The sequence below is a fragment of the Scyliorhinus torazame genome, chromosome 18, assembly GCF_047496885.1.
Source record: "Scyliorhinus torazame isolate Kashiwa2021f chromosome 18, sScyTor2.1, whole genome shotgun sequence".
NCBI lineage: Eukaryota > Metazoa > Chordata > Chondrichthyes > Carcharhiniformes > Scyliorhinidae > Scyliorhinus > Scyliorhinus torazame.
The window spans coordinates 99,427,248-99,453,486 of NC_092724.1; positions in this window are offsets into that span (position 1 = coordinate 99,427,248).

Sequence of the window (26,239 nt, forward strand, 5' to 3'; positions counted from 1 at the left end):
TAGGGGTTCTATGATTCCATGATTGTGCATAAGAGGCCAAACGGCCTCCTTCTGTCATCCAGCCATTCTATCCGATGATGGTCATGTGGCTGTTTGTGATGCACTAAAATTAATCAGAGCACGGATGTCTCAGAACTCTCCTCCCATATTGCCACGACCGCATCAAACGTTCAGCTGACAGGAGGGAGAACCTTTAAAATGAGGGAGGAAAAGCCATTCTGCTCTTCTACCTCAACCTGAGGAGCATGTTTAAGTGCCATGCAGTTCTTTTGAGCATATTTCTGACGAATGCTTTTTCACAGTCGCCAAAGTAAAGTGCAAAGGTGCTCAAAACGATACTTGTCAAACCTTTCGATTGTGTAGGGCCTTCCTCTAACAATTTTCCACTTACCAAAATGAGAGATAACAGTGCGAGAGAATGTTTTATGATCCATTTTCTAATGTAACACTTTCAGGCACATTGCAGCTTGTTTAATGTGGAGCTGAGCATGTCAACCATCAGTGTTTTGTTCCAAGTGTCAGGATTTTTAGATTAAAATGAATGTGGTTGGGGCCCATTCCCCCGCATACCACTCCTACATGTCAATTACTGCTCACAATATAGATTGCTACTTCTAATTATTGAAGGTGGGAATTTCCATGAGAATAGGAGTCCTCTCTGACAATACACAGTAGCTGAAATTAAATCAAACAGTGTAACTCAGAAAGGATTGTGGCTCAGAGAGAGGGAAGAGGAAATGGATGACAATGAGGGAGGGAGGATACAGGACATGAACGGGACAATCTGAAGTAGTAAATGAAGTGGAAAGAGGATTGGGAAATGGGGAGGTGGTGGCATAGTGGAATTGTCATTGGACTAGTAACGCAGAGACCCAGGGTCATTGTCTGGAGACCTGGGTTCGAATCCCACCATGGCATCCAATTAATTTTTAAAAATGAATCTGGAATTAAAAGCCTAATGTTGACCATGAAAGCATCGTTGATTGTTGTCAAAACACATCTGCTTCGCTGGAGTCCTTCAGGGTGAAGTGTTGGGTGCTCTGAGATACAGACGAACCAACACGGTTGCGATTGGTACAATGCAGTTTTATTCTGTAAAACTATTTATACAACAAACTTGGTACTCAGCGCGTGGTGACTGTGTGAGTGTCTGGCTTTGAGGTCCTTGCCCTGTGCCGTCTCCTGATGGACTGCCCAGGAAGTGTCGTGTTTCTTGTTTTGTACTGTGTCTGCTCTTGTCTGCGATTGGCTGTCGTGCTATGTGTGCTAATTAGTCCATTGCTCTGTCTATCATTATGTATGTATTTATGTGCTGTGATGTTCACTTGAATATCATGACATCCCTCTTTTTTTTACAAGATTATGTGCCTATGTGGTTATAAATAGAAATGTGTCCTGAGTGCAGCTAAATATCTGTGTGCGTGTAATATTTACAGCATGTACATCGGGCTTAACTATATACAAGGGGCGATGTCGGGTGTGATATGCTAACGAGGTAGTACCATAACAAAAAGAACACAACGTGGAAATGTGGAACGATAAAATGAATGCCTGTAACGAGAAAAACATAGACATGTTAAAACAGTGGTTGCATGAGTTCAACATGTAAACAGTCTCATAAGTCCAGTCTAGTAGGTGGGCGACGAATTCAGGTTGATCGCCTCAAAGGTGGGTCGGGAACCACCGGCTGAGGTGTGGCCTGGGGGGGGCGATGGAAGGGGCATGGTAGCAGGCAGCTCCACGAAGTCGCTATCAGGAACCTCAGGAGGACATGGTGTCAGTGTAAGGTCTCGTTGCGAGCGTGGAAGTAGGCGAAGAGCCCGGCGATTGCGCCTATGCACAGATCCATCAGGCATCATACCAGGAACGAGCGGGGAGCCACGCGTCGGAGAACTTCGGCAGGTGCTGACCAGCCACCTTCTGGTAGGTGGATGCGGACATCGTCTCCAGGGGCCAGGGCGGGAAAATCAGTTGCCCGTGTGTCATACGATCTCTTCCGGCAACCGCACTGCAGTTGCATCCTATGCAGTACCGGAGCATGGTCTATTGTTGGTGCCAGGATGGAAGGCACAGTGGTCCTGAGGGCGCGACCCATGAGCAGCTGTGCTGGTGAGAGACCAGTGGCTAGTGGGGCCGAGCGATAGGCCAGCAGGGCGAGGTTGAAGTCTGACCCAGCAGCAGCAGCCTTGCAGAGGAGCCGCTTGGCAATGTGAACGCCCTTCTCCACCTTTCCATTAGACTGGGGATGCAGAGGGCTGGATGTCACGTGTGTGAAGCCATACGAGGCAGCAAACAATGACCATTCCTGACTGGCGAAACAGGGCCCATTGTCCGACATGACAGTCATCGGAATGCCGTGGCGAGCAAAGGTGTCTTTGCAGGCCCTGATGACAGCAGATGACGTCAAATCGTGCAGGCATATGACTTCTGGGTAGTTTGAGAAGAAGTCAACTATGATGACATCGTCCCTGCCGAGCGCGTGAAACAGGTCTACACCCACCTTCGCCCAGGGGGATATCACCAGCTCATGGGGCAGAAGCGTTTCAGGAGGTTGCCCCGGCTGAAACCTTTGGCAGGTTGTACAGTTGAGCACCATGTTGGCAATATTGTCACTGATGCCCGGCCAGTATACCGCCTCTCGGGCCCTCTGTCTGCATTTCTCGACCCCCAAGTGGCCTTCGTGTAGTTGGTCAAGAACCAGCTTGCGCATGCTGTGCAGAATCACAATCCGGTCCAGCTTCAGAAGGACACCATCAATGACGGCCAGGTCGTCTCGGACATTGTAGAACTGCGGGCACTGCCCTTTGAGCCACCCTCCCGTCATGTGGCGCATCACACGCTGTAGAAGGGGGTCGGCCGCAGTCTCTCGGCGAATACAGGCCAGACTGGAGTCGTCAGCCGGCAGATTTACCGATGTGAAAGCCACCTGCCTTGACCTGACATACGAACCCCTCCGCATCTGGCGGCGTGCTCATTGCTCTGGATAGGGCATCCGCCACGATGAGGTCCTTCCCTGGAGTGTAGACCAGTTGGAAGTCGTACCTCCTGAGTTTAAGTAGGATGCGCTGGAGGCGAGGGGTCATCTCGTTCAGGTCCTTGTTTATTATGCTGACCAGGGGGCGGTGGTCAGTTTCGACAGTGAACCGGGGAAGACCATATACATAATCATGGAACTTGTCTAAACCGGTTAGCAAGCCCAGGCACTCCTTTTCGATTTGCGCGTAGCGCTGCTCTGTGGGGGTCATGGCCTGCGATGCATCGGCAACGGGGGCCCATGATGCCGTGTCATCCCGCTGCAGGAGCACTGCTCCAATGCCGGATTGGCTGGCATCAGTTGAGATTTTGGTGGCACGAGACGTGTCAAAGAACGCCAATACCGGTGCAGTGGTGAGCTTGAGTTTGAGCTCCTCCCATTCCAGCTGGTGTATGTGTTGCCACTGGAACTCCGTGGACTTTTTGACGAGGTGGCGCAGAGCCGTCGTGTGGGAGGCAAGGTTGGGAATGAACTTCCCCAGGAAGTTGACCATGCCAAGGAAGCGTAGCACTGCTTTCTTGTCGGCCGGCTGCGGCAGGCTGTGATGGCGCTCACCTTGTCTGCATCCGGATGGACCCCTGACCGGGAGATATGGTCCCCCAGGAACTTCAACTCGGTCTGGCCAAAGGAACACTTGGCTTGGTTGAGGCGCAGGCCGTTTTCCCGTATGCGGGCAAAACGCGTTGGAGACGATATATGTGATCCTGTGGTGTGGTGGACCAGATGATGACATCGTCCACGTATATGCGCACCCCTTCAATGCCTTCCATCATCTGCTCCATGATCCTATGAAAGACCTTGGTTGCCGAGATGATGCCAAATGGCATCCGGTTGTAGCAGAACCTGCCGAAAGGGGTGTTGAAGGTGCATAGCTTTCAGCTGGAGGGATCGAGTTGGATCTGCCAAAACCCCTTAGAAGCATCCAGTTTCGTAAATATTTTTGCCTGGGCCATTTCACTGGTGATCTCCTCCCGTTTGGGTATGGGATAATGTTCCCTCATGATATTATTATTGAGGTCTTTGGGGTCAATACAGATACGGAGCTCGCTGGAGGGCTTCTTGACACACACCATGGAGCTGACCCACGGCGTAGGCTCCGTGACCCTGGATAGGACCCCTTGGTCCTGGAGGTCCTGCAGCTGCTGCTTGAGGCGGTCTTTAAGTGGCGCAGGAAACCTGCAAGGTGCGTGAATGACCGGGGTGGTGTCTGGTTTGAGGCGAATTCGGTAGGTGTATGGCAGTGTTCCCATGCCCTCGAATGCCTCCTGGTTGTGGGCGAGGAGCGATTGGAGCTGTGCGTTCAACTCTGCATCCGAGAAGTCAGATGTACCGTCTGGAGAGAGAGAGTGGACTCGTTGCATGAGGTGGAGAGCCTTGCATGCCTGTGCGCCCAGCAGGGAGTCCTTCAATGAGCCTACTACCTCGAACAAGAGTGTGGCCGTGTGTGCGTTGTGTGTCACCTGGAGCTGGCAGGATCCCATAGCTGGGATAACGTTCCCGTTGTAGTCGACCATCCTGCACCGGGACGGCCGGATTGGTGGTCTGACCTTCATGCCGTAGAAGGCTGACCATGCTATGAGGTTGGCGGAGGCGCCAGTGTCCAGGCAGAAAGTGATCGGCAATCGGTTGACCGTCAGGGTGGCACACCATTCATCGCCCAGATTGATTGTGTTGACCCGGTTCCCATCAATGACCGCAACCCGGAAGGCGTCTTGGTCATCTGTGTCATCGGTTTGGATGTCGTAATGTGGAGGCTGAATGGTCCGCACGTTCCTGCGAGGTTGTCAGAGATGCGGAAGATCAAATTGGAAGCCCACCTTGCCACAGCATTCGTTACGCCACTGCGCATGCGCAGTTCGGTCTTGCGTTGAGTGCGCCTGCGCATCACGTCCCTCAGTGTTGCCGTAGGTTTTGGCACGCACAAGTGCGGGAGGCCTCGAAAAGCGCGCAAAACGGCAGCCCTCATCCAGGCCGCGGGTTGGGAGAAACTCGATCGCCTGGACCCGTTCGGCCTCGTGGGTCGCCTGGCTCTCCGATCCGGTCGTGTAGGACCCCCTCCGCGCCGATTCAGTCGCCTGAAATTGGGCATAGCGTCTAGTCACGTTCTCATGCAGGACACAGGCTTCAACTGCAGATACTAAGATCAGGCCTTTTATTTTTAGAAGCTGCTGGCGTAGGCTGCCGGAGGCAACCCCAAAAACGATCTGGTCCCGGATCATGGACTCTGAGGTGGTGTCGTAACCGCAGGACTGCGCGAATATGCGGAGATGCGTCAGGAAGGACTGAAAGAGCTCATCCTTACCTTGCAGGCGCTGCTGGAAGACATACCTCTCAAAGCTCTCGTTGACCTCAACGTTGAAGTGTTGGTCGAGCTTGAGGAGGACCGTGTCATACTTAGATTTGTCCTCGCCTTCCGCGAACACCAGGGAGTTGTATACATGGATGGCGTACTGACCTGCGGTGGTGAGGAGGATGACAATCGTCCTTTTGTCCGAGGCGCCCTGTTTTTCGTTGGCTTCCATAAAGAGTGCGAAGCGCTGCTTGAAGAGCGTCCAATTTATGCCCAGGTTCCCAGCGACTTGCAACGGCTGCAGTATGTTGACGGTGTCCATGGCACAGGATGGCAGATTTGTGGGTGGGTTTCGATTCATTTCTGGTACCATGAAGTGTTGGGTGCTCTGAGATACAGACGAACCAACACGTTTGCGATTGGTACAATGCAGTTTTATTCTGTTAAACTATTTTCCAACAAACTTGGTACTCAGCACGTGGTGACTGTGTGAGTGTCTGGCTTTGAGGTCCTTACCCTGTGCCGTCTCCTAATGGACTCTCCAGGAAGTGTTGTGTTTCTTGTTTTGTACTGTGTATGCTCTTGTCTGTGATTGGCTGTCGTGTTATGTGTGCTAATTGGTCTGTTGGTCTGTCTACCATTATGTATGTGTTTGTGTGCTGTGATGGTCACTTGAATATTATGACACAGGGAAGGGAATTGTACCTTTCCTGGCCTGTCTTTGACACCAGAGCCACAGCAATATTGTTGACTCTTAAAATGCCCCAAGGAAATTGCTGGGCATTGATGCGACCGTCAATTCACTCGAAGACACGTGGAGAAGTAAACCGTGGTTTTAATTAGCTTAGAACTGAACTTGCCTGTGACCGGTACAACACTGAAGGCGGCCCTGTAGGTCAGCAGCTCTTATACCTCCTGTAAAGGGGGTGGAGCCATGGGCGGAGCCCGTACATGCCCCAACATATACCCTGTGGGTGAAGTCACACAATGGCCCATAGGTAGAGCCCACAGGGTTAATAACATAACACAGTGCACTGGTGAATTATCAGTAATTATACACTCACCACAGGCATTAAATGCTGGCTCGACTTCCGGTTGCGGCCATGAGCTGAGCAGTTGCACGAAAGGTGGCACTCATCGAAGAACCCTCCCCCAATTTAACCCCCATCGACCATACTGCCAAGAAGGATGGGAAAGAACCCACTACCCATCTCCAAAGCCTGACTTCGAAATTCGTCAGACCCCTGCCCCCGCCTCACCGTCTGTGGCCTCACCACCCTTAAGGTCGATCCGCCTTCCCTGTTTGCGAACCTCACCACGAACTACAAACCCGTCGCCACTAGGAGCAGTCGTTACAGTGCCCAGGACAGGACCTTCATTAGGTCGGAGGTCCAATGGCTGGAGGGTATCATTGAGGCCAGCAACAGCCCCTGGAGTGCTCAAGTAGTGGCAGTGAAGACTGGGGAGATGCACAGGATGGTCATTGACTACAGTCAGAACATCAATCGGTACACGCAGCTGGACGCGTACCCCCTCCCACGCATATCTGACATGGTCAATCAGATTGCGCAGTATTGAGTCTTTTCCACAGTAGACTTGAAGTCCGCCTACCACCAGCCAATACACTGCGTTTGAAGCAGATGGCTGCCTCTATCACTTCCTCAGGCTTCCAATAGGGTCTCGGTCTTCCAGCAAGAGATGGACCGAATGGTTGACCAGTACGGGCTGCGGGCCACCTTCCCGTACCTAGATAACGTCACCATCTGCAGCCACGATCGGCAGGACCATGACGCAAACCTCCAAAAATTCCTCCATACCGCCAAACTCTTTAACCTCACCTACAATAAGGAGAAATGCATGTTCCGCACCAACCGCTTAGCCATCCTTGGCTATGTAGTGGAAAATGGAGTCCTGGGGCCTGACCCAACCGCATCCTGGAACTCCCTCTCCCTCACTGCCCCAAGGCCCTGAAACGTTGCCTGGGGTTTTTCTCATATAACGCCGAGTGGGTCCCTAAATATGCGGACAAGGCCCGCTCACTCATCACGTCCACAGTTTTTCCCCTGACGGGAAAACGCCAGGCCTTCAGCCACATCAAGGCGGACATCGCCAAAGCCACGATGCACGCAGTCGACGAGTCCCTCCCCTTCCAAGTGGAGAGCGATGCATCAGACGTAGCTCTGGCCGCCTCCCTCAACCAGGCGGGCAGGCCCGTGGCTTTCTTTTCCTGCACCCTCCATGCCTCCGAAATTCGGCACTCCTCTGTTGAGAAGGAGGCACAAGCCATTGTGGAAGCTGTGTGGCGTTGGAGGCATTACCTGGCCGGCAGGAGATTCACTCTCCTCACTGACCAACGGTCGGTTGCCTTCATGTTTAATAACACACAGCGGGCCAAGATCAAAAATTACAAGATCTTGAGGTGGAGGATCAAGCTCTCCACCTATAACTATGAGATTTTGTATCGCCCGGGGAAGCTCAACGAGCCCCCTGATGCCCTATCCGGTGGTACATGTGCCAGTGCACAGGTGGTCCGACTCCGGGCTCTCCACTGTGACCTCTGCCACCCGGGGGTCACCCGGTTCTTCCATTTTGTCAAGGCCCGCAACCTGCCCTACTCCATTGAGGAGATCAGGACCGTCATCAGAGACTGCCAAGTCTGCGCAGAGTGCAAGCCGCACTTCTACTGGCCAGATAGAGCAGACCTGGTGAAGGCCTCCTGCCCCTTTGAACACCTCAGCATTGACTTCAAAGGGCCCCTCCCCTCCACCGACTGCAACGTGTACTTCCTCAATGTTATTGATGCGTACTCCCGGTTCCCCTTCGCCATCCCATGCCCCGACATGACTTCTGCCACGGTAATTAAAGCCCTGCATAGCATCTTCACTCTGTTCGGTTTCCCCAACTACATCCACAGCAATCGGGGATCCTCTTTCATGAGCGATGAGCTGCGTCAGTTCCTGCTCAGCAAGGACATCGCCTCGAGCTGGACGACCAGCTACAACTCCCGGGGAAATGGGCAGGTGGAGAAGAAGAATGGGACTGTCTGGAAGGCCGTCCTGCTGGCCCTGCGATCTAAAAATCTCCTGGTCTCCCGCTGGCAGGAGGTCCTCCCCGACCCGCTCCACTCCATCCTGTCGCTCCTGTGCACCGCTACTAATGAGACCCCTCACGAACGTGTGTTTGCCTTCTCCAGGAAGTCCACCTCCGGGATCTCGCTCCCAACATGGCTGACAGTTCCTGGACCCATCCTCCTCCGGAAGCATGTGCGGAGCCATAAATTGGACCCCCTGGTCGAGAAAGTCCACCTCCTACATGCAAATCCGCAGTACGCCTACGTGGCACACCTCGACGGGCGCCAAAGCACCATCTCCCTCTGGGACCTGGAACCCGCTGGGTCCCCACCCACGAACCCCGACCTGACACTGCTCCTCCCCACCCCCCCCCCGGTTGCCTCATTCACCCCTGCGCCACTCACCCTCCCACCAGTGAACCTCACCGCAGCCCCCACCCCAGCAGGATCCGTCATCCCACTGGATTCACTCAGGGGTGACGAAGACGAGGACAACACGCTCCCAGAGTTGCAGGTGACCAGGCCGGCGGCCACATCACCACCAGGACTGAGGCGATCGTGGCGGAGGGTTAAAGCCCCCGACAGACTTAATTTGTAATGTTTCCGTCACCCCCGCCGGACCTTTTTTCACAGGGGGTGAATGTGGTAAACAATACTAGTGGTATATTGTATGTATTACAGCACTGCCTGTACATTACAGGTATGACGGTAAATCCCTGCCTGCTGGCTCCGCCCAGCAGGCGGCGTATAAAAAGGTGTGCTTTCCTGCGCTGCAGCCATTCTGGTTCCAGCTACAGGAGGCACAACATCTTGTTCAATAAAGCCTCGATTGTTCCACCATTCTCGTCTCATGGTAATTGACGGTACATCACACGTCCCGGAGGAGACCAACACATTTGTCCAGAAAAATGGACTGGGCAAACAGTGATAGTTGTCGGGGATCAGAACGCGGGCTGCAAGAGATTGAGAGGGGCAGGGGCGAACACAAGCAGCGGTGCGGAGAGAACGAGGGTGGGGGGGCAGAGTGGTAGTCAGCGATTAAATAGGGGAGTTGCTACACTAGCTAGCAGGTTGGTGTACAGGATTTTAGTGAAGGAGGAGGCCACGGCACGCCTCACGGGAGGGACGGAGCACCTGGCAGAGGCGAAGGGAGAAACAGAACTTCGGGGAAACAAAGGGCTAAAAAGAGGGGGGGGCGTCCGAAGAGTCAGAGAAGGAGGCATAACAAGGGGGCGGGGGGGGGGGGGCTAGGAGAGGGGAGCACAAGGCTAGGGTACAGGGGAGAAATAGAGGGTGTAGGTGGAGGGGAGGAGGGAGGATAGAGTGCTGGTTGCAAAGGGTCGCATGTGGCAACGTGAAAATGAGGAAGTAGTCAGCGGCCATCTTGAATGACCCTTGAGCAAGGACAGGCCCAGACGAACAGGACTGGGCCCACAGGTTGAATATGGTTGGCCCGACAACATGGAACGTAAGGGGCCTCAATGAACCGGTGAAAAGATCCAAAGTCCTCGCCCATCTCAAGAGTATGAAGGTGGACATAGCATTCCTACAGGTGACACACTTAAGAGAGCGGGACCGACTGCAGGTAAGGAATGGATGGGTGGGACAAATGTTTAATCCATGTTTTGACACCAGGATGAGGGAGTGGCCAGACTAATTAACATTCATGGTGACGAGCACCGAGATGGACCCGAAGGGGCGATACGTGATGGTCAGTGGGACCCTGGAAGGGGCCCCGGTATTCGTAGAGCCATAGAATCATAGAATCCGGATGGTGCAGAAGAAAGCCATTCAGCCCATCGTTTCTTCACCGACCCTCTGAAAGAGCATCGACATAGACCCAGTACCGACCCAATCCCTGTAACATCACTTATCGTAGCCTTTGGACAATAAAGGACAATTTAGTATGGCCAATCCACCTAACCTGCACATTTTTGGGCTGTGTGAGGAAATCGGAGCACCCGGAAGAAACCCACGCAGACACGGGGAGAATGTGCACACTCCACACAGACAGTCGCCCGAGGTCTGCTTCAAACCTGGGTCCTGGCACTGTGAGACAACAGTGCTAACCACTGTGTCACCATCTTGGTAAATATATAACGCCCTGAAATTGGACGATGAGGAATTCATCAAGAAAATGACAGCTGAAATCCCGGACCTAGACAGCAACCCACATATGGCGGGGGAGGGAATTTAACTGCATACAGGATCCGACAATGGACAGATCCAACCCCAGGACAGGAACCATGTCAGGTATGGCACGGGAATTAAACACCTTTATGGAACAGGTAGGGGGGGTAGACCCATGGAGGTTCAATAACCCGGGAGAGAAAGAATTCTCCTTCTTCTCCCATGTGCGCAAGGCATATTGACTTCTTTATCGTCGGGAAAAGGGTGCTTCCAGGGCTAACAAGGATGTAATACTCCGCGATTGTAAATTCCGACCACGTACCATATTATCTGGATGTGACGTTGGAGAAGGGCTGAGCCCAACATTCCCCATGGAGGCTGGTTGCAGCTCTCCTCATCGATAAGGAATTCTGCGCAAAGATATCCCAAGCCATCGATGGTTATGCAACCTGCAACCAGAACGGGGATTCGGGGTGAAATCATAGCTTACAGGGCTTTAGGGCCAGGAAAGAAAGGGCAACCAAGCAGCAGCTGATCAATTTGTTATTCCACAACCCCAATCGTGGAATTGCTGGCGGAGAGGAAAAAACTGCAGATGCGCATAATAAAGCAAAGGATTATAAGCTGAGGAAAACGCATTCACAAGTGTCTTTGATGGGCCCTGTCCTTCAACATTGGAATAGGTTACAAGCATTTAAAAGAGTTACAAGCCTTTACATTTGTAGATTTAGTAAATAATATCAGGAATAAAGAATTAATAAAAAGAGCTTCCCATACCCTGTAAAGGTATTTCTATTTCAGGTTTTCTTGTCATTCTCTTACAGGCAGGGATGCCTGTTATCCGATTCTGTTCCAACTGTCAATTGAACCACTGACCATCACCCTTTGATCAGCACATTTGTCATCCCCTAACCAGTCCAGCCCTACCATTGTGCCCAGAAATGTGTGCCCGGGTCTCTGAGGGAACGTTTTTTTCTCCTTGCAGAGAAAGTCGCGCAGCTGCAGGTATCTGTGCTCATTCCCTTTCGGGAGTTGGAACCTCTCTGAGACTTCCCCCAGCGTCGCCAGTCTCTCGTCCACATGCATGTCCTTCACTCTTAGTGCTCAGAGTGATGAACGGGCATTCAAGGAGGGTGCAGAGAGCAGGTGACCTCCTCCTCTATGTGTCAAACCCTCTAGCCAGCATGGGAAAGATAACAGGACTCCTCAGGGAGTTTGGCGCCTTCTCAGGTTACAAACACAACCTGGGAAAGAGCAACATCTTCCCAGTGAACCCCGGAGAGGGAGGAGCCGAGCTGGAAGAACTACCATTTAAAGTGACCCAAACCAAGTTCAGGTACCTGGGGATACATGTGGCCCACAGCTGGACGAGGCTCCACAAACGGATTCTCTCCAGTTTGGTGAGGGAGATGAAGAGGAACCTGCAAAGATGGGACTCACTCCCTCTTTCACGAGCTGGAAGGATACAGACAGTCAAAATGAACGTGCTGCCCAGGTTCCTCTTCATATTCAGATCACTCCCGAACTTCATCCCCAAATCCTTCTTCTCCAGGGTCGACAAGTTAATCATGGCCTTCATCTAGGGGGAGGAAAGAGTCCCTAAGATACGCCAGACAATCTTATAATGAGGACGACACATGGGAGGCCTGGCCCTACCAAACCTCCTATTCTACCACTGGGCAGCAAACATGGAGGGGAAGGGAACTGGAGGCAGACGAGGTCCAATTGGGGAGGCCGCAAACATGGGGACGTCTCTCCGAGCGCTGGCCACTGCTCCAGTCCCGATCTCCCCACACACACACTCCAGAAGCATGGTGGTAGTGGTCATATTGAGGAGATGGAACCAGTTCAGGTGCCATTTCAAGCTTGGCGAGGTATCTATCGAGGCCCCCATCTGCAACAACCACAGGTTCATACCGACCAGGATAGACACCACGGGCGGGATTCTCCGACCCCCCGCCGGGTTGGAGAATCGCCGAGGGTCGGCGTGAATCCCGCCCCTGCCGTCCTCCAAATTAGGGTTAGGGTTAGGGTTAGGGTTATGGTGAGTTGCACCGCCCACCTCGGAGAATGGCGGGGTCCGGCGCGACTCAATGGGCCCCGGGGCTGCCCGAATTCTCCGGCCCGTGATGGGCCGAAGTCCTGCCCGTCTTTTGCCAGTCCCGCTGGCGTAAATTGGAGTAGGTCCCTTACCGGCGGGACCTGGCGGCTTGGGCGGCCTCCGGGGTTCTTGTGGGGGCGCGGGGTGATCTGGCCCAGGAGGTGCCCCCACGGTGGCCTGGCCCATGATCGGGGCCCACCGATCCGCGGGCGGACCTGTGCCATGGGGGAATTCTATCCTTCCACACCGGAGGCTGTACCGATCCATCATTCCTGGTGCGGAAGCGAAGCCCTCTGCACATGCGCGATGATGACGCCAGCCCCGCTGGTGCTCCCGCGCATGTGCCAACTCATGCCAGCCGGCGGGGGCCCTTTGGCGCCGGTTGGCATGGCGCCAAGCCCCTTTCCCACTGGCTGGGGCGGGCCTAGCCCCTGAAGGTGCGGAGGATTCTGCACCTTTGGGGCGGCCTGACACCAGAGTGGTTCACGCCACTCCGTCCTGCAGGGACCCGCCGTCCCGCCGGGTAGGGGAGAATCCCACCCCACATTTGGGACATGGAGGGAGGACGGAGGGGCACTGAGAATGAAGGACATGCATGTAGACGACAGACTGGCGATGCTGGGGGAAGTCTCAGAGAGGTTCCAACTCCCGAAAGGGAATGAGCACAGATACCTGCAGCTGCACGACTTTCTCTGCAAGGAGAAAAAAACGTTCCCTCAGAGACCCGGGCACACATTTCTGGGCACAATGGTAGGGCTGGACTGGTTAGGGGATGGCAAATGTGGTAATATCTACAGATGACTCGTGGAAAAGGTCAGGACCCCGCTGGACGAGACCAGATGGAAATGGGAGGAGGAGCTGGGCATGAAGATAGGGGGAGGACTCTGGATCGAGGTGCTGCACAGGATCAACTCCACCTCCTACTGTGCCGGTCTACGTCTGATGCAGCTTAAGGTGGTGCATAGAGCGCATCTTACTAAGATACTCATAAGCGGGTTCTTCCCGGAGGTGGTGCTGTCAGGGGAGCCCAGCACATCACAACCACATGTTCTGGTCCTGCACCAGACTCCAGGAGTCCTAGACGGCCTTTTTCGATGCCATGTCCAAGGTGGTGGGGTTAGAGATGGAGCTGTGCCCATCTGTGAGAGTCTTCGGGGTGTCAGAGCATTCAGAGTACTGGACAGGTAAGTGGGTGAATGCCCTGGCCTCACTGATCACCAGTGGGAGACTTCTGCTGGGCTGGAAGTCGGCAGCACCACCCAGAGCCTTGGAGTGGCTCTCCGGTCTGGCTAAATTCCTGCAACTGGAAAAAATAAAATTCTCGATAAGGGGATCATAGAATCATTGAATCATAAACTTACAGTGCAGAAGGAGGCCATTCAGCCCATCGAATCTGCACCGGCCCTTGGAAATAACACCCTATTAAAGGACAGGCTTCCACCCTATCCCCATAACACAGTAACCCAACCTAACCTTTTAGACACTAAGGGGCAATTTAGTGTGGCCAATCCACCTAACTGTGCGTCTTTGGACTGTGGGAAGAAACCGGAGGACCCGGAGGAAACCCACGCACACACGAGAAGAAAGTGCAAACTCCACACAGACAGTCACCCGAAGCCGGAATTGAACCTGGGATCTTGGAGCTGTGAGGCAGCAGTGCTAACCACAGTGCCACACCGGAAGTGCGTCGGCCCGTATCTGCAGCAAAAGCTGCGAGATTTAGTCTGGGTCCCTGCTAGCCCCCCTGCAGGGCTATGAATTCATGCTCAATTTTTCCAGGATTGTCAGGAGTAAAACTCCACGGTATTGACGTCGGCGTGGGAACATAGTCCCAATAATGGAGATTCCAGCCCATAAAATGTCAAAATTCAAAATGCAGCAAAGCATGTCCTCAGGGCCTCCTTTAAAACTGCAATCTTATTCTTTCAGCAGTTAATTCTCATGGATATATGTCTTCCCCTCCCTCCAATACATGCGCAGGAATATAATGCTGTGGTCTCTGCTACAGATCCCTGTAGCTACTTGTCTCCACATGCTGCTGACTTTTAATTAGGCAATCTTTCTGTCACAGATTTATGTGCACTTCGTCATGACTTGAATATTTGTTTCATTCTCCTTAATGGCAATTAGAGTTCAGTCGTTTATGACCCATCCATTTGAAGCGGGATTCAGACCACGAGAATTGATATGATTCTCTACCTTTTATTGAGCGTTACTATGCTCAGCCATCCAGTGGCGACAGATAGCTTGTGGTTAGGGGATGCGCAGATCAGCAGATTAAATGCCGAATGTAATTACAGTTGTCACTGAATAGTCCTGAGCACCACCAGCTGAGTAAATACCAGCATTACATATGCTGGAGATCAAGGGAGAGTTTCTAAGGATATGCAAAATGCTTCTAGGCTGTCGCAGCCTGTCTGAGAGCATGGTTGAATGGCAATTGTTGCCTTACAGAAGCATCATGTCCAACATTCACAGGGGACAAAATTGCTTTTACATTTGACTGCATTATCAGGGATTTTTTTCTTTTATTTGGAGGATGGTGTGTGATCTCAGTTGAGAGTAGTATGTAGAAACTAAAAATAAATCCTAAATCCACGTCATTTATTGAAGGACGGAAGCCATCAGGTTTCATGGTTTAAACAAAAAAGGTTTTACTATACAAGAGTTAGACAAAGCAAACACAAAATACTATCTCAGATAACCCCCTTTACTATGGAACCCAGAATCAACATACGTTAAAGATGAATTTACAGACAGGTTTCTGTCAATTAAAACTGTAAGTTACGAAAGAAATGGCAGATACAATCAGGAGAGGTCATACAAATTGGATGGAAGTGCCCACAGCCTATATATCATCAATGGCAGTAACAAAGTCCTTCAAAATGATGTCTCCCTCATGAAGAATTCATACTCCTCCTTCTAGGATTGAACCTGATCCCCAGTCGACAGCAGTGTACAACCAACCCGAATTCCATGGGTAGGGCCTTCATCAGAAAATGGCACATATGCACGGCCTCCTCAACTAAATTTACAAAGGTCTGATACAAAGGGCGTCATTCTCCGACCCCCCGCTGGGTCGGAGAATCGCCGGGGGCTGCCGTGAATCCCGCCCCCGCCGGTTGCCGAAGTCTCCGGCACCGGATATTCGGCGGGGGCGGGAATCGGGCCGCGCCAGTTGGCGGGCCCCCCTCTGGATTCTCCGGCCCGGATGGGCCGAAGTCCCGCCGATAAATTGCCTGTCCCGCTGGTGTGGATGAAACCACCTTTTGAACGGCGGGACAAGGCGACATGGGCGGGCTCTGGGGTCCTGAGGGAGGGGCGCGGGGCGATCTGGCCCCAGGGGGTGCCCCCACGGTGGCCTGGCCCGCGATCGGGGCCCACCGATCCGCGGGCGGGCATGTGCCGTGGGGGCACTCTTTCCCTTCCGCCTCCGCCACGGTCTCCACCATGGCGGAGGCGGAAGAGACTCCCTCCACTGCGCATGCGTGGGAAACTGTCAGCGGCCGCTGACGCTCCCGCGCATGCGCCGCCCGGAGATGTCATTTCCGCGCCAGCTGGCGGGGCAACAAAGGCCGTTTCCGCCAGTTGGCGGGGCGGAAATTCCTCCGGCGTCGGCCTAGCCCCTCAATGTTGCCTCTGGGGCGGCGCGATGCCCGTCTGATTGGCACCGTTTTGGGCGCCAGTCGGCGGACATCGCGCCGTTTCGGGAGAATTTCGCCCCTGGTCTCAGAAACAGCTGCAGCAGCTATACTGTTGCTTATTTTTATCTTCTGGACCTAACCCCTATCTTCTTCAGTCTGTCTGTACTGTACCACTGGACTCATCATTCACTGAGTTCTGCAGGAGAGTCATTTGGACTTGAAACATTAACTCTGTTCCTCTTTCCATAGTTGCTGCCAGACCTGCTGAGTTTATCCAGATTTTTCTGTTTTCATCTACTGAGCTCTGATGCCTCTTCTACTTTAGATAGTTTCAACCAGTTTCAATCTGTTTGGATTCCTGAGAAACTGAAAGGGCCTGTTTCATTTCTTAGTTTATGTGGCAGTGCAGCCCCTTTAGGAGGGTGGGCATGCCGATCCAGGGGCGGGATTCTCCGAGCCCGCGCCGGGTCGGAGAATCGCCGGGGGAGCGGGAAATTCCTGCCACGCAGCTCCGATGCCGGGACGCGATTCTCTGATGACCGGCGCCAAGCGCGCCCGCGCGATCGCCGCAGCACCAGTCGGAGGCCACTGTAATAAGCCCCTGCGGCGATTCTCCGCAGGCGATGGGCCGAACACCCACTGAGTTCCGCCAAGTCTCGCCAGTGTAGTTCCAACCTGGTACCACCCGGCGGGAGGTTGGTCCCGCGGCTGCGGTGAACATCCTAGTGGGGGGGGGGGGGGTTGTGGGGTTCTGACTCCGGGGTGGGGGGGGGGGCCTCTACGGGGGCGAGGCCCACGATCGGGGGCTTCCGGTCCGTGGGCGGCCGCGATCTGGAGGTGGCCTATCTCCTTTCGCGCGGCCCGCTGTAAGGTCCCCGACATATTGGTCCGCGCCGGCATGGAGACAGCAACCACGCGCATGCACCAGCGCGGAGACGGGTGTCGCATGCATGCACGGACCCGCATGCAGCACGCTGCTCTGGCGCCATGCTAGCCCCCTAAAGAACGGTGAATTGCTGGGCCAGGAGACCCGTTGGCGGCAGTGTACACCAATCCGGTGTTTACGCCGGCGTCAACATTTCGCTGGGATTTTGGAGAATCCCGGTCCATGTGTTTGGCTTGCGGCCAATCGCATGGAAGCACCCAGCAGATCGCGCATTAGTGCAGGGCCCTGGGAGCAGGGGCCTGGGCAGTATGGACTCCAGTCTCAGAGAGCTAACATATGTATTCTGTGCCTATAATATATCAGCCTTTTATCTGTATTCGATAAACCCCTTTGTTACCACTGGCAGCCTCCAGCGTATCTGTCTTGAGCCACCACATTGGTAACAAGATAAAAAGCTGGTAGCACTGTGGATTCGAGGGGGCAGTCGGAACCCCCGACTGCGATGTTCGGGGGCCGCTGAAATAGGCCCCCGCGGCGATTCTCCGCGGGCGAAGGGCCGAACTCCCGCCGAGTCCCGCTGGTGTGGTTCCAACCTGGTACCACCCAGCTGGAGCTCGGACCTGATGTGTTGGGTGTTCTCGATCACATACAGGTCACCAACACTTGAAATAGTGCAACACTATTTTATTGAATCATTAACTGTTTAAACTTACTTAGACTGTGGGTTAATACGATACTAGCTTTAACTAAAGACCTTTGCCTTGTCCTAACCAGTCAATGCACTCAGCACATGGTGAATGTCTGTGCTGCAGGCTGTGAGCTCTGTCGTCCTAGCTAGCTGCAACTCGAATGAGCGGGAACTCTGATGCCCCCTGTCTTTATAATGCGTGTGCTCTCACTGGTGATTGGCTGTGGTGTTGTGTGTGTTGATTGGTCCCACTGTGTGTCCATCAGTGTGTGTCTGCACCATGATATACTGGTGTATATTATGACATCCCCCCTTTTATAAAAAATGTACCTGCGTGACAATAAATAGTGTAGGGTGAAATTTCCTGACTACGTGTGTGAAATATGTACAGGACTATGTGCATAAAAATTAAGCTATTTACATGGGAAGGTGTCTGGTGCAGAAAAACAGTGTGTCACAAGAATAACGAGATGAACACTATATACAAACCACTTGAAGGATTAAACGGAAGATCAGAACAAATCAGAAAGTCCATAAGTCCACAAAGTTCACAAATTAAGTCTCTGAGGTGGGCGATGAATTCTGGTTGACCGTCAGCGTGGCACACCACTCATTGTCTGGATCGATGCTGTATATGGACAGAGGCTGGTGTCTTTACTTTGGGGACAGCCTGTTTTTCGTTACGACACCGACTCGAAAAGGCGCCTTCAGGTCCTCGGTGACACTGCTGTGTGGGAGGTCAGCATCGGACTCGGTGACCGTAGGTTGAATTGCCCGAACATTCCTGCGAGGCTGGCTGAAGCGATATGAGTTGGCAGGCTGAGCTGCTCGACATTAGGCAGCATAGTGGCCAAGTCTTCCACATCGTAGACATTGTCATGATTTTGCGGGGCATTGCCGCTTTAAATGGGCGGAGCCACAGTTGCCGCACGGCATGATGTCAGCACGTTCGCTGCACCACCGCGCATGCGCGGTGTGGTCGTGCGTGGTGCGCGCCTGCACATTGCGTTCCTCAAAGTCACCGACCCCTCGTTTGGTGCGTACAAGCGCGGGAGTCCGCGAAAAGCGCGCAAAATGGCTGCCCTCATCCAGGCTGAGGCCCTGGAGGTGCTCAATCACTTGGACCCGTTCCGCCTCGTGGGGACCTTGCCGCGCCGTTCCAGCCACTTGTATATGGGAATACCGACTCGTGGCATTTTCATGTAAGACAAAAGTCTCGATGGCTGTCGCTAGGGTGAGTTGATTTACTTTGAGGTGCTGCTGACATAGGGGGTCCGACTGAACACCGAAAACGATCTGGTCGCGTATCATGGAGTCGGAGGTGGGCCCGTAGCTGCAAGATTGCGCAAGGATGCGGAGGTGCATAAGAAAGGATTGGAAAGGTTCATCCTTACCCTGCAACCGCTGCTGGAACACGTAGCGTTCGAAACTTTCATTCACCTCTATGCTGCAGTGAGTGTCAAACTTGAGGAGGACCGTCTTGAAATTTGTCTTGTCTTCATCATCTGCAAAGGTGAGAGATGAAAATGTGGATGGCATGGTCCCCAGCCGTGGAGAGGAGAAGAGCAATCTTTCTGGTGTCCGAGGCACCCTCCCTGTCCGTGGCTTCCAGGAAGAGCTGGAAGCGCTGTTTGAAAATCTTCCACTTGGCCCCGAGGTTGCTGGCGATGCGGAGCGGCGGCGGCGGGCTGATGTTGTCCATGTCGCAGGAGGACGGAATGCTGGCGGAAGGCAGATCGCTTGCAGGTAGCTCTAAGAAGTGCTGATATCCCACCACTCCTGGTATCATGATGTGTTGGGTTCTGGATCACGTACAGGTCACCAACACTTGAAATAGTGCAACACTATTTTATTGAATCATTAACTATTTAAACATACTTGAACTGTGGGTTAATACGATACTAGCTTTAACTAAAGACCTTTACCTTGTCCGAACCAGGTGATGCACTCAGCACATGGTGAATGTCTGTGTTGCAGACTGTGAGCTCTGTCCTCCTAGCTAGCTGCAACTCGAATGAGCGGGAACTCTGATGCCCCCTGTCTTTATAGTGCGTGTGCTCTCACTGGTGATTGGCTGTGGTGTTGTGTGTGTTGATTGGTCCCACTGTGTATCCATCAGTGTGTGCCTGCACCATGATATACTGGTGTATATTATGACAGGACCCGCAGCCGCGGTGAATATCCTGGTGTGGGAAGGGGGGGGAATCTGACTCCGAGAGGTGGCCTCCACGGGCTCCAGGCCCGTAATCGGTGGCTTCCGATCGGCGGGCAGCCGCGATCTGGAAGTGGCCTACCTCCTTCCATGCTGCCCAATGTTAGGTCCCCGATGCGTTGCTCCACGCCGGCGTGGAAACGGCAACCATGCGCATGCGCTGGCGCTGAGATGGCAACCACGCACATGTGCCGGCACAGAGATGGCCGGCGGGCAAATGCTGGGGCCCGCAGTGCTGCGCGCTGCTCCGGCGCCTTGCTTGGCCCCTAAAGACCGGTGAATTGCTCGGCCAGGGGCCTGTTAATGCCGGCGTACACCACTCTGGTGTTTACTCCGGCATCAACACTTGGCCGGGATTTCGGAGAATCCCGGCCCATTGCTTGCCTTGCGGCCAATCATACAGAAGCACATGGAACCAGGCCGATAGCGCGTTAGTGCAGGGCCCTGGGAGCAGGGGCCTGGGCAGTATGGACTCCGGACTCAGAAAGCTAAGTTGTGTATTCTGTACCTAAAATATATCAGCCTTTTATCTGTCTTCAATAAACCCCTTTGTTACCACTGGCAGCCTCCAGCGTATCTGTCTTGAGCTGCCACATTGGTCATAAGATAAAAAACTGGTGGTACTGTGGATTCGAGGGGCAGTCGGAACCCCCACCCCAGAAATAAGGATGAAGAAGACTCAGGAGTGATCAACTTTGACACCCAAAAGTGAGTCATAATACCTATTATTGATAAGCTAGAACTGGACAACTGGGGAATGAGGATTGGAGTCAATACATCAAATGATACATTCACTAATTTTTCATTACGAACGAGATCACAGGTGAAGACAAACAGAAGGTGATACTTCTGACAATTATTATCATCAGACCTTCAATTTGATAAGAAATCTGACGTCCCCTGAGGCACCTGACTGCAAGACCTACAACCAGCCAGTCAAGCTGGTTGAGAAACACTTTAACCCCAGGCCCTCAATCATCCTCCCGCTATATAAATTCAATGATGCTGTTGGGAACCCTGAAGACTCCATTGCTGCCTTGATAGCCAGGGTTTGCCAGCTCATTCGGGACCACGCTCAGTGACATGCTGCATGACTGGTTGCTTTGTGGGATTCAGTATCTCAATATCCAAAAAGAGCTTTCTGGCTGAGGTTGAGACCACAATTACGCTGGAGAAAGTGACTGAAATCGTTCAGGTGACGGAGTGTGGCAAAAAAGGCACCAGGGAATTCCAAAGCGTGGCCGATGGGGTAAGTTGGGGAGCGGGGTGTCGGGTCACCCTCGTACTGTGGTTGTGGGGGGGAGGGGGGCGTGGCCCAGAAAATCCCGGAGTGGGGAGGTGCAAATTGCATTGCAGCCCGATATCAGGATTCACGGGAATCCCTCACAATCCCCGTCATGCATAAATTTGGATGACAAGGGATTGTGAATCATTTCCGGATTTGTGCTCCCAACGCAAATCAATTGCACGGCAGCACAGTGGTTATCACAGTTGCTTCACAGCTCCAGGGTCTCAGGTTTGATTCCCGGCTTAGGTCACTGTCTGTGCGGAGTCTGCACGTTCTTCCCGTGTCTGCGTGGGTTTCCTCCGGGTGCTCCGGTTTCCTCCCACTGTACAATATGTGCGGGTTAGGTGGATTGGCCATGCTAAATTGCCCTTAGTGTCCAAAAAAGGTTAGGTTTAATTGGTTACGTGGATAGGGTGGACGTGTGGGCTTAAGTAGGGTGCTCTTTCCAAGGGCCGGTGCAGACTCGATGGGCCGACGGCCTCCTTCTGCACTGTAAATTCTATGATTCTATGATTCATCTCTGGCGGGACAGCATAGTCTCCCAATCAGAGAGTTCTGGTCAGCTCTATTTCCTTGCATTCTGTGCCTGAAATATACCAACCTTTGTCTGTCTTCAATAAGCCCCCAGCTTGTCTGTCTTGTGCCACCATAGTTTCCCTTCTCAATTAGAGTCTTCCTTGAAAAAAAACTTTGAAACCATGGGCTCCAACACAAAATGAAATTAATCCCATTACAGCTTGTGGATGAGAATTAGAGCGTCAGTGCCAAGAACCCAATAGAGTAGACCCGAGTTTAAGGTAAAGCTTCGAGCAATCCGTTAACACATGATGCGTGTGAATCCCCGCTGGGAGAGTGGAATGGTGGACTTAGCCCTTAGATAAACAATATTGACGCACAATATTAAAGTTCTCAGATAGAGAAAAGATAATGGCGTTACAGTGGATAGCTATGGAGAAGCAGAGACATAATGGATCAAATGGTCTTCACTGCCACAATGTTAGTTATTTTATTAGTTGTCCTTCCATTGCTCACAGACAGGAAGGATAAGGCAAATTTCGTTCAGTGATACTGTAGCTATAAGTACATTTTCCAACATTTACGTTCTCCATCCTTATCCCAGACGGTGCATGTTGGGCAAATGGTATTAACAATCCGCCGGTACAATGCGAAGAACAGCACTGTGACTTGAGACTGAGTGGAAATGAGAGAGATGGTGGATAAAGATTCCAATTATGTCTCTAATCAAGTATTTTGGTTACACCAGCCAAAGGATATAACAGGCAAATTACATTGATATCTTATGCCCACGATAAGCAGTGAGGAAAAATGAGGTCTTGCAGTTATTGAAAATCCATTTAGCAGTGGATGTGTGCATGATCGTGTGACAGTGAGCTTCATAATGGGAATACAGCTATCGAGAGGCGTGACAGAATGATGATGCCCAAATAAGGAATGTGCACCATCCATTGTAAATATCAATCTTATACTTATACCTGTTCCTGTTTGCTGGTACTAATACTTTTCTTTCATTTAAAACACCTCTACTCCTTTGACACATCCACATGCTTTGAGCAAAAACTGACAGAATAACAAGGTTTGCTAATGTTACACCATGTTTGGACAGTGGTATGGATTTGAATTAAATTCACGGAGCTCAAAAAATGCTACCTCTGGCTGTGGCAGCCGATATTAATGCGGAGAACTTTAACAGTTATGCCAATAAGTGGGATTTGTGAGATGGATTCTCTTCAAAGCACAGAGTGCCCCAAGACATGTTATCAGTGGGCATTGGTAACAAGTGCAGGATGTGGGTTGTTGATGTGCTGCACCCAGCTGTACAGATCAGAGGGCTAGGGCTGCTGGGTAGTATAGTTTTGATTTACTGCACCAGCCTCAGTGTTATACCAGGTTCATGTTCAGCCATACTTTTGAACCATTTGGGGAGAGAGTTCCCCAGGTTGCTTGCCTGGCGCAGGACTCCTCACCTCCATTTACCTCCCACTTACTCCACTAACTCCAAAAGAGCCCCCTTTAGAGTCTAGTATGCCTTACCCCATTTGGAAATGCAGCAGAGCCTGTATGATTAAGTAGAGTAGGAATGATTTTAATTTTGGATTGCAGCTGTTATGGGCCAGGGTTTAGAGAACCCCAAAGTTTATCATGGAGTTCACCTGACCCACAACTTTTAATAGATTGTGGTATGGGGTGCACACGGCCCACTCTACAGGGTGGCACAGCAGAAATGGAAAAGTATTTTTTAAGCAAATCAATGTTTATTCTATGAACTCAAGTTAACCTTTTTAAAACATACAGTGAACATCTTAGCAACCATTAATTCAAATACAACCCCCAAAGAATACAACACTAAGTAATCCTTTAAGCTTTCCTTGAAACATCCATAAGACTTAAAGCACCTTTTGCCAGAAGCACATCAGGTTAAAGTCACTACTGTTATTAATTTTAAATCACCAGGATCGATTTACAGTCGTTAGATTACAGAGAGAGACTCTAATACACCTTCTGGCTGTGACTGCAGCTATCCAGCTCTGAAAACGAAACTAAAACACACCCTGCAGCAAACAGCTTAAAACAAAAGTAAAAAGCTGACAGACATCCCAGCTCCACCCATTCTCTGACATCACTGCAGTAATAAACAGCCATTTCCTAAAGGTACTCTCACTGCAGATACTTATATACCCACCCATTTATAAACACCTATTTCTCAAAGGTACTCTCACATGACAGCAACTAATACCTGCCTTGTGCAAGATAGCAGAGCATCCTCCCATTCCCAGAGGTGCTGAAAAATCCCAGATATGGCAACTGGGTTGCTTTCCACTGGGTTTTCCTGGACTATAACAGGGAAACCACCATATCCATATGAATGTGCGAAGCCTATCTCCTGTCCAGACCTTTTCAGCATCAACGGACCATGAATGAAATCTGGATGTGAGTAGCTAAGAAGATCAGTTTGGTTACCAGAGCAGTTGTCTGTGCCGTTATCTTGATTAGAAATGAGAAAAATCAAAACTGCTTAACACAAGAGCAATTTTGAGCACCTTGAATCTGGACCATTGATTGCACTCAAAGTGAAGACATTGAGCCAAAGTATTGAGATCAGCCCCCAACTCATGTCTGGATAGGTTTAATCTGTTAAAACTGGAACTCACAAGATCTAATAATAGATCTCACACCATTCTGCTCAATACCGCTCCCTGCTTTAAAGTAACATTTGAGCTTGAAGCCATAGTTGGCATAGCAATAGTAGTAAACAATAACAGTGGATGTGCTGTCGTTATTGTTCAAAACAAGGATCAAGTGTTAGGAAAGACATAAGAAGAACAAAGAACAAGGAAAAGTACAGCACAGGAACATGCCTGCGCCAACCATGCTGGCTGCCCGTCTAACCTAAAACCTTCTACATTTGCGGGATGGTATTATAATTACAATGAAATATAAAAATTAAACTTTAGACTCCAACAATTATCAAATGCAATCCTAGTGATTATAGCAGGATTACACCTGGCGATACTAAAACTTTTAGGTTTATGATGTTGGACAATCAACCTGTGAGTTCATATCCCACCGCGCCTAGTTGCGAAATTGGATTTAATAAATCTGCAGAATATGAGAACCACCTTGAAGCTTCTGGATTGTTGGAAAACCTATCTGCCCTACTAATGCTGCTTCATACATCACTCCAATGTCAAGTGGTTCACATTTAACAATGTCTGGGCAACTAGTGCTGGGGAATAAATAGAGCTCTCCAACCTATTCCGTATCTCAAGAACAGTGAAACAGATGTGGAATAGGTCAGGGGTACCTTTGTGTAAAGATCCCATGATTTGATTGTTGCGGAATATCACATGCGATGGTGTCACGAATCACACTGATATTATCTGTAAGGGTATCCTGTGACGGATTTAGGTACTCCGGACCTGAAAATATTATCTTACAAACCTATTACTAGGTTAAGCCACCAAAAGGAAAAATCTGTTTCTCTCCTAAGACTCAGAATAGCTCTCACGAGGGGAGGTTGCCTTTCTGTGTCTCAAGCAGTCAAACAAGATTTCAGTTACTTTCTTGTGGAAGAAGTTCAGATACGTTACTCATAATTAAAAACCTCCTACCTCTGCCGGTCGTGGATCCTTGTCATTTAAGACTTCCTAAATGAGTGTCTAGGATCTAAAAATTATTGAAAGTAAGACTGCACAGTAATTTCTAATAATAGTATTTTTATTATAAAATACTCTCAATTGATACATACAGAATTACAGAGTTAAAAATATAAATTGATTCAAAGTCCTTTGTTATCTGTTAAGAATATAAATCAGTTCACAGTCCTTTGTTATCTGCTGACAAGCTAACTTCCCTAAGGGAAGGATACATCTAAACATGGAAAATCCTAAAATATCTCATATCAATTTCTAATGCATTTCTAAGAAGTCTAATAGAAAAATATTTACAAAGTCCACTTGGTCTTTGACGAGGCAAGCTGAAGAACAGAACTTTGATCCACTCCAGCAGGAGAGAGTGAGATACCAGTTCTGCAAAAATGCCCCTCCTTTTATACATAATTTCTCCCATTAAGTTAAGGGCTTTCCTGTTATCTTATCTCTTGATATTGGCTAATTTCCTACAGCCAAATGGTCAGGTTTGTTGTTTTATCAACAATATGTGCTTTAATGATCTCAGTGTCTGCTTGAATGACAGGTGTCTAATATATAATAATATTCGCTTATTGTCACAAGTAGGCTTCAATTAAGTTACTGTGAAATGCCCCTAATCGCCACATTCCGGTGCCCGTTCGGGGATGCCAGTACAGGAATTGAACCCATGCTGCTGCCTTGTTTTGCATTACAAGCCAGCTGTTTAGCCCACTGTGCTAAACCAGCC